Source organism: Dipodomys spectabilis, unplaced genomic scaffold (genome assembly GCF_019054845.1).
Source record: "Dipodomys spectabilis isolate Male_0828 unplaced genomic scaffold, ASM1905484v1 ptg000312l, whole genome shotgun sequence".
Taxonomy (NCBI): domain Eukaryota; kingdom Metazoa; phylum Chordata; class Mammalia; order Rodentia; family Heteromyidae; genus Dipodomys; species Dipodomys spectabilis.
In genome coordinates this window covers 3,448,151-3,458,179 of record NW_024870989.1, presented here as the reverse complement: position 1 = coordinate 3,458,179, position 10,029 = coordinate 3,448,151, and the positions used below count along the sequence as shown (strand labels likewise).

The following is a 10,029-nucleotide window of genomic DNA, read 5'->3' as shown; positions in this document are numbered from 1 at the left end:
CCCTATTTAAGCATTTAGTTTTTTCCTTCCCCTCCCCAAATTAAAGAAATGTATATACAAGATGTAGGCGCACCAACTTCAAATATAGTGAAAAAAAGGGTTATAGCATGGTTGAGGAACATATAAAGAAACAAAAAAATCACATCATATAGTATTTGTATGTTAGAAATAATAACAAGATAGAACCACTTGTGTCCCTATCTTGGGGTTCATTTAGCTTAACATCATCTTATCTGGTCAAATGCACATAGCTTTTGACATTTTATGATAATCCGGGACATATATTAGTTATTGAAAATAAGAGAAACCATGGGACCTATGTTTCTTTGGAGTTGGCTTATTTCACTTAATAAATTTTTTTCCAAGTCTTTCCATTTCCAAACAAATTGGGCGATATCATTCTTTCTGATGGAGGCATAGAATGCAATTGTATATATTTACCACGTTTTCTTGATCCATTCATCTACTGAGGGGCATAGGGGTTGGTTCCATATCTTAGCTATGGTAAATAATGCTGCAATAAACATAGTTGTGCTGGTAGTTTTAGTATGGTCTTGTTTGTGATCCTTTGGGTAAATGAACAAAAGTGGGGTTGCTGGGTCATAGGGGAGCTTTATGTGGAGTCTTTTGAGGAAACTCCATACTGCTTTCCAAAGTGGTTGAACACGTTTACACTCCCACCAAAAATGGAGTAGGGTTCCCTTGTGGCCACATCCCCTCCAGCATCTGTTGTTGTATAAATATGGATTGCCTCATGAATTTGCGAGTCATCCTTGTTCAGGGGCCATGCTAATCTTCTCTGTATCATTTCAATGTTAGTGAATGGGCTACCAGATTAAGCACAGAACATGTTTTTTTTGGGGGGGTCCGGTCGTGGGGCCTGTACTCTGGGCCTGGGCGCTGTCCCTCAGCTCTTCAGCTCAAGGCTAGCGATAGCTCTACCACTTGAGCCATAGCGCCACTTCCAGCTTTTTTCTTTTTGTTTATGTGCTGCTGAGAAATTGAACCCAGGGACTCAGGCATGCAAGGCAAGCACTCTACCACTGAGCCACCTTCCCAGCCCCAGAACATTTTTTATATAGAAAGTGTAATTGATTTTCTTAAACTAGACAATTCCACAAAAAGTAAGTTCAAAAGAATCGTCATGAAATTTTAGAATCATGCATTTCTTACATAAGCACACATTTTTGATGTTGGCATCATTTGTGGAGGGGAAGGGAAAAATATTTAAATAGGAATACAAGAAGACCAATTGCAGCAATGAAAGGAACTTTACAACTTTGGCATCTCTACTATGCCATACCTGCAGATTGTAATTTGATTGCTTATTTTGAGGTAGTATCACTATGCTGGGCCTGCTTGGACTGTAGTCCTCCAAACACAAGCAAACCACATTGCACCCAGCAAATGGTTAGAGTTTCTGAAAAGTCTTTTTTTGTCTGGGCTTGCCTGGAAATGCAATACTCTAATCTCTGTTTTCTAAAAAAGTAGATAATATTACAGGATTGAGCCACTTTATCCAATAAAAGTATACAATTTCAAGATATCTTGATATTGCCTATATTTGTGCTTAACATATATAGCTAACCTTAATTTTCTCCCTCTTTTGTTTAGTACTCTGAGTTGAAAATATTGATTTTCTTGATATACATGGCTTTGTTTTGGATGGAATCCCCTCACAATCCAAAAAATCTCCCAAAAAGTTTATGTCAAGAATCACGGAAAAGAAGGCTTCAGGTTGGGAAAAACCCCACTGATCCTTAACTTATAATTGCAGTATATTTATAGTGTTAGTCAATGCTTTTGAAGAATGAGAAGAGAAGGAAGGCAGAAATGTGAAAGATGTCAGGTCTCTGTAGAATTTCTGTAGTTGTCACTTCATGTTATCTTCTTCCTTAAAACTTGATTTATTAAGACCCTCTGGGTGGATATTGGTTGGACTGATTGGTAAACTTACCCAAGAAATGAAGCTGATTTTAGAAGGTGATGATTTGGTAAATAAAGGAATGATGAGAATGAGCACAGATATTGTCACAGAATGAGGCGGCAAGGTTCAATTGCTGAACAGCAAAACAAAGCAGCTTCAAATCCAATGATCCACATTGAAACATATATAGATAGATGCATATATGTATACATATACACACATACGTGAAAAAGTAAATATCCAGTAGAATACAGAGAAACTTGGAGTGACAAGTATTAAACTATATCAAACTGGTTGCAGGAAAGGTACAGTAAAATATCAATTGTTTAGCATAGATTTTGCATAGATTTGTAAAGGATGAAAATTTTTCCTTCATTTTATACTTTACAAATATCCTTAGTATGTTTTAAGGTTTTTTTTATATTGTAGTTGGAGCATCTATACAATGTTGAGAATCGGCATTACATAAAGTATGCAACATGAATACGACAGCCTGCATAGGAAAGTTCATTAGATTCTTATTTCCAATTAACCACCAGGAGAAATGGAGTTCCAGGTCAGATTTTATGTAGCGCACTGGCCTTGAACACAAAAGCCCCATTCAGGCCGTGAGTTTAAGCTCTAGGATCTACAGAAACAAAAACACAAAATACAACTTGGAGTTAGATATTTTATAATGAAGCATTTTTATATACTTTGCCTTGTTAGAAAGACTAGATTTCTGTGTTAGCTTTATAACCTACCATAATAAGTGATATTGTCCATTTAATAAGCAGAAAGGCTTACTCAGATTTATAAGTTTGAAGGTTTCAGTGTATGTTCAATTGGTTTTATGGCTTTGATGGCCTATGACAAGACAATGTCAAGGTGGGGAGTATGTCAAAAAGAAATGTTTTTGACCAAGAATGATTAAAGAGAAAAGAAGAAAGTAGATGACAGTCCATGTTCTCATAGGTTTCACTCTGAAGAACTTAATTTCCAAAAGAACTATTCAGGTATTGTCTACAGTCTGGGAGGAAATGGTAAGTCATTTTTCTTTAACACATGGGTCTTTCTGGGGCATTCTAAATTCAAATGGCAACACCTTCACCAATGATAATGACTTGTCCAGGGATTGAAGCAACTAGATATGTCTACAATTTCTAATTAGATCTCAGCAGACTAAATATCTTATGGAATTCCTATTAAAATATTTTCTTGCATACTGACTGGGTCTTCATACTACACATGTGTATATCTGTGTATATGTGTGTATGTGTGTGTTTGAATAAACTAATATAGCATTGTAGCAGATAAAATATTAGTGTGGCCTTTTTCTTCTCATACCATGAAAACTTGCCACAATTCCCAATCAAATTCCATCCAAGATTCAACATTAATGCTGTTCCAAAAGTTCTGTATGCAAACCCATGTACATCTACTTCATTTAAGACGGCAATGGTGCATGAAAATGTTAAGTCTTCCAATCACATTGTCACCAAGGAAACAACGTACAATATTTCCTTTAAAAATATCTAGATTGGCTGGGCGCTGGTGGCTCACACCTGTAATCCTAGCTACACAGGAGGCTGAGATCTGAGGATTGCGGTTCAAAGCCAGCTGGGGCAGGAGAGACCATGAGACTCCTATCTCCAATAAACCACCAGAAAACCAGAAGTGGTGCTGTAGCTCAAGTGGTAGAGCACTCGCCTTGAGCTGAAGAGCTGAGGGACAGTGCCCAGGCCCAGAGTTCAAGCCCCACGGCCGACAAAATATATATATATATATATAGATTTTAGAACACTTTAGCCAGAAAATTGAAGGAGTATACTTTATAGGATTTAATTTAAATATTTAGTCACTGAAATGGATATTCAATATCCACAACTTAGAGCCCTTTTAAAATACATAATTGCAAACCTCATCTATTACCATCTTCCGTGAAGACAGTCCTTGCTGAAAACGAACCAAATGTGGTAAACCAATTAAATTGTACGCCATTGTCAAATGCTGTTGTTTTAAATCATGGAAGTGACAGAGCAATTAATGCCAGTGAACAGCTGGTTCTAAGGAGTATGGAAAGTGATTACTTTGTACTCTAGGTGGAAAACTCCACAGATGTTTCAGATTGTGCTTCGTTCTAGGCATTTGTGAGATACATTTTGGAAAGCACAATGAATGAAAGCATGTAGTTTTATAAAGATTTGCTGGCTGACAAATCAAGGAATGAAAAGTTATTGAAATATTTCAAATGAGAAGACTGACAATAGGATGGGTAAGATGTGATATGCAGCTTTAGATACACACTGAAGCAAACCAAAGAATAGGAATTTTTTTCCTTAACTAATGCTTTCTGGGTATATTGTGCTATACACTATAATGATGAAATGATCATTTCTTTGGAATAGTCAGAAAAAAAACATTGTCACCTGTTGAATTTCTTTTTAAAGTGAATCTTAAATAAAAAGGATGAAGAAATTTAAATATGTTAATAAAACATTGTCAAGTTTTACTTTAATTTTTCAGTAAAAGTTAAAACAAACTAACAGACTATTAGTCCATTAAGATTTATAAGTTTCCTGCCATATTTTATTTTCTTTTTGTTCCTCTTTTTTGGGTGGTAAGATTATTTTTTTCAGAAAGGCAACCTAGTCTTAACCATTACCCAAAAAGTTTATGCTGTCATGGAATCAGAGAGTTTTATTTATTAAATTAAGACAAAAGTAGGCTCATTTTATGCCAACTGAAAATATAAACACCAAAAACATTTTTCACTAAAAAACCACTCATAAAAAACCATGAGGATTTGGGGGAAGATGGAAGACGAAAAGCTGGAGGTTAAACAAGCTCTTGCATAGAAAGCAGTTAGTGTGCCATCACAGTACAGAGAATTTGGCAAGAGAGGGAAAATCCAGGCAAGATGACAGACCTGACCACTTGCCAGTAGCCACAGCTGTGGCATCAGTAGGGACAGCGCCAGTGGCTATAGCCACCATATCTACAGAGAGAGTCCACAACAAAGGCCCCAGACGAGGCCCATGAGCATATTCTACTCAACACCAGCAAGAACTGACAAGGAGCAGATATCTTCATCCTGCAGATCACAGACCAGAGACGACCCAGGAACCAACACTCCAGCATGAGTAGAATCCTGACATCCTCACTCCTCAGGGAGCAGAGGAGGGAAGGCCTCCCCTCCCCCACCACCAGAGATCTCCATCTATGATACTGTGCTACTCAGGGCTGAGCAGATAGCTCCAACTCAGGCTTTGGAAGAAAACAAAACAGTCATTTAGCAGGTCACAGGAAGTAGACATGACCTGCCAGGGTCAGCTCCACCCAGGGGAATGTCACCCCACCCAGCCAGTGGTAGCTCTGTCCTCAGAGGAGTGATTTCCTTCACAGGGTAAACAAAGCTAAAGGCTGCCCCTCATTAGAGTAGCCTAGACAAACAATTGAAGCTCAGTAAACATAAACCCTGAGAATGGGTTCCATGAGTATTTCAGGAGTTGCGCCTCAGGGAAAAGCTATTGTTTCCTAAAAGGCCTCAACCCTACCCAGAACCTCGACTCATCACAGCATCTTCACACTGGAGGAAACAGCCATCTCCCTCTTTTGTGATACTCAAAGCAGATCTCCCTCCCACTGAAATAGCCTGGGAGGAGGATCACAAAATCCTGAGTAAAGCAGAGCATTTTTCTGCCTGCCCAAAAAAACTAACTTAAGAAATCAATCAAGCAAAATGAAAACCAAACACCACAAGCACACAAGCATAAGCAAGCATAACCAAGAGACTGGTTATGGACCCAGGGGAGATACAGTGTCATCCCATTACCCCCACCCAAAAAAAAAAAAATCAAAGAACTCTATTTTAACCTTTTTTTCAATTTTTATTTTTTTAAGTGTTTGATGTTAATTTTTTCTCATATTTTTTATTTTTGGTGTGTGTGTGTGTGTGTGTGTGTGTGTGTGTGTGTGTGTGTGTGTGTGTATGTGTGTGTGTGTTTAATCTCTTCTGATCTTTTGGTCCTTTTTTATTGTTTTCATTTTTTTCTCTCTTTCTTCTTTTTTTGTTTGAGTTAATTGCCGTTCTGCTCATCCCCAGATATTTACCTGTGGTCGATTATTAGACCTTATTCCCCATTGTGTTCATACTTAATCCAGAAATTTATTACTCTATTCAAAACGTCTTAGGCTTAACTTCTTTAATAGCAGTATTATCTCTTTATACCAATATAATTTTCAAGTAACTAATTTTAAAACTTTTAACTTTTTAGCTTTTCATGTTTCCTTTCTATCCGTCCTTTCATCCTATCCTTTTCTTCTCTCAATATCATTTCTTTAAATTTACATAATTTTTAAGTGTTTCACTTCTTAAATTTAAATTTTTGTTTATCCATTTTTTCTTTATTTTTTAAAATCTCTCTCCTATCATTCTGTCCCATCCATTTCCCGCTCAGAAATTAGGACTTGGTTAAATTCACTCTTCTCTTACCTCTCCACATCCCTCTAATCCCATTTTTCTCCACATTTCTCCCTAAACCTAAAAATTTCTGGTGTGTCAAATCCTTTTTGCATTTATTAGCCCCTAAGTCCATGGTTGTTTGATGTTGAATAGATTGTTTCTGATAAACTAGATTGTATCTGCAGACATTTTGACTGTGCAACTACAGAACTCCAGTTGATGCTTGCCTTAAAATAGTGTTCTAGCACAAAATTGGTTTTACCTTCATACCAAATGGGCAAAACAAGCCAAAAAAAACAAGAAAAATGGCAAGTCCGGGTATATGAATTCCCACTCATGATAATCAGGAGACCGACTAGTTAATGAATAATCCAGAGAAGAGTTCCCAAAAAGCTCTACAAACACTCCTTGTAAACATGGTGAATGAATAGATTGAAAACTTGCAAAGGACTCTGTGAGTGTGATAGAGAGCAACAGGGGGCGAACCAATGATTAATACAGGAATCTTATGAACATGAGGAAGCTACTCAAAGATTAATACAGGAATTGCATGAACAGGTAGAGAACAGTGAATGCGAAATACAGGAATCGCATGAGAAGGCTGAGATCAGTCAAAGAGAAAGACAGGAATTGCATGATTGTGAGGAAGCTAATCAAAGAGTAATACAGGAATTGCGAGAGAGGGATGACAATAGACTAAATCAATAAAGGCATTGATGGAATCTATGAATAGACAGTTGAATGAATTCAGAGGGAATGCCCAATGGAGCCCAATAAAAGGAATGGGAGTCCTAGGAAACCATAAGGAATAATCTAAGTGATTTGAGAATAAAAACCGAACACCAAATTAAGGAAGTAAAGTTCATACAAGACCTAAAACAAAGCTCCAACAAAGAATTTGAATCCATCAAAGCCAAACAATTAGAAGGAAAAGAAATAAAAACAAAGTAGAAAATCTTGACAGTCAGTTAGACCATGCAGAAGATAGAATCTCAGGGATAAAAGACAGCCTAGATATTATAGAGAAAGAATGTATAACTATCCAAGACAAATCCAAGAAATATGATAGATCTATTCAACATTTGGAAGGCACCACCAGAAGGCCTAACCTGAGGATAATGGGTGTAGAGGAGCACCTAGAGACAGAAGTTAATGGTTTAGAAATTTTATGTAACAGAATCTTAGTAGAGAACTTTCCATACATGCAAAAAGATAAGCCTATTCAGATACAAGAAGCTTTTAGAACCACCAAATCAGACTTACAAAAGATACTTAAAGATGTCCTACACATAGAAAACCAATAAGACCACAATAAAGGCCAAGAAACAGCATCCAAGGGAATAAAATTAGAACTCAACACTAAAAGCCACCAAAGAAAAGTCCTGTAACACATGGAGGCTGAACAACACACTGTTGAATCACCAATGGGTCATAGAAGAGATTAGAAAGGAAATGCAAATGTTCGTGATATTCAACAAAAATGAACACATAAAATGCCAGCTTCTCTGGGACACAGGAAATGCAGTTCTCAGAGGCAATTTTGTACCTCTGAGTTACTACATCAACAAATTAGAGAGATCTGAAAACAACAATTTAATTAGACATCTGAACCTTCATGAAAAAGAGCAACAAAATAAACACCAATCCAGTAGATTGAAAAAATAATTAAATTTAAATCAGAATTAAACTAATTAGAATCCAAAAAAACCTAGAAAGAATCAACAAAACAAAGAGTTGGTTCTTCAAAAAGTTAACAAAAGTTGACAGACCCTTAGCAAATCTTATCAGAAGAAAAAGAGCATACAAGGAAATAAACTCAGAGATGAGAATGGAAACATCACCACAGAAACATCCAAGATACAGAACATTATAAGGGAATACTTCTCAAAGCTTTTGCTAATAAGTTTGAGAATCTGGTAGAAATATACCTTTTCCTAGCAAATATTGACATGACAAAACTAAACCAAGATGAGTTAAACCAACTTAACAGACCCATATCAAGCATTGAAATAGAAACATCAATAAGAGTACTCTCATCTAAGAAAAACCCTTGACCAGATGGATTTACAGTGAAATTCTACAAGGACTTCAAAGCAGAGCTCACACCAATACTCCTCCAACTTTTCAATGAAATTGAAAGGGAAAGTGCAGTACTGAACTCATTCTATGAAGACATCATAGCCCTCATCCCTAAACCAGGCAGGGACTCATCAAAGAAACAGAACTATAGACCCATTTCTTTGATGAACATTGATGCAAAACTTCTCAACAAAATTTTGGCCTACCTACTTCAACAATTCATCCAAAAAATCATACAACACGATCAAACAGGATTCATTTCAAGGTTGCAAAGCTGGTTAAATATATGCAAATCAATTAATATAATTCATCACATCAACAAGAGCAAGGATAAGAACCACATGATTATCTCAATAAATGCAGAAAAAAGCATTTGACAAGTTCCAAAATCCCTTTATGATGAAGGTTCTGGAAAGATTAGGAATCCAGGGAACATTCCTCAAAACAATAAAGGCTGTATATGACAAACCTACAGCCAGCATTATACGTAATGGCGAAAAACTAAAGCCATTTCCTCTTAAGAACGAAACAAGGATGTCCAATCTCTCCACTTCTCTTCAATTTAGTATTAGAATACCTAGCTACAGCAATAAGACAAGAGGCAATCATTAGAGGATCCAAATAGGTAAAGATCATGTAAAACTCTCCCTCTTTTCAGATGATATGATCTTATATTTAAAGATTCCCACAGAATCCACTCCCAAATCACTCATGCTCATTGAAAACTTTGGCAGAGTAGCAGAGTATAATGTTATCCCTCAAAAATCAATGGCTTTACTATACGCCAACAATGAGAATAGCGTGACTGAAATAAGGAAAACAACTCCATTCGTAATAGCCCCACAAAAAATGAAATGACTAGGAGTTAGTTTAACCAAAGAAGTAAAAATCTCTATGATGAAAACTTAAAAAACCTAAAAAAGGAAATCAAAACAGAACTTAGAAAGTGGGAAAACATCCCTGGATTGGAAAGATCATCATCATGAAAATGGCAACACTTCCCTAGGCTATGTACAAAATCAATGTGATAGTTATGAGTATTCCAACCTCATTCTTCAAGAAAATAGAAGAGGCTATCCAAAAATTCATATGGAACAATAAAAGACCTCGAATAACAAAAACAATCCTTAATAGAATAGTGCTGGAGGAATATCAATACCAAATTTCAAACTCTACTACAGAGCCATAGTAATCAAAACAGCATGGTATTGGTACCAGAACCGATCTCAGGACCAATGGAATAGAAGTGAAAACCCAGAAATTAACCCACAGACATATAGCCATCTAAACTTCGATAAGGGAGCTAAGAAAATAGAATGGAAGAAAGGAAGCTTCTTCAGTAAGTGGCTGGTACAATAGGTCAATCACTCATAGAAAAATAAAGCTAAATCCTTACATATCACCCTGCACCAGAATAAACTCCAAATGGATCAAAGACCTGGAGTCACAGCAGACACCCTAGGTCTCCTTGTCACAGGCCAAAATTTTCTTAATAGAGACCCAGAAACACAACAAATCAAAGAAAGGTTAGACAAATGGAATTGCATGAAATTAAAGAGCTTCTGCATGGCAAAGGATA

The 10,029-nt window shown here is 36.6% G+C and overlaps 1 non-coding gene across 1 annotated transcript; it reads right to left on the bottom strand.

Annotated features, from left to right (window-relative positions):
- Positions 1–736: 736 nt before the first annotated feature.
- LOC122127825 lies at positions 737–843 on the bottom strand. The gene has a single exon (XR_006151301.1). It is a non-coding gene; the product is annotated as a U6 spliceosomal RNA (small nuclear RNA).
- Positions 844–10,029: the final 9,186 nt, after the last annotated feature.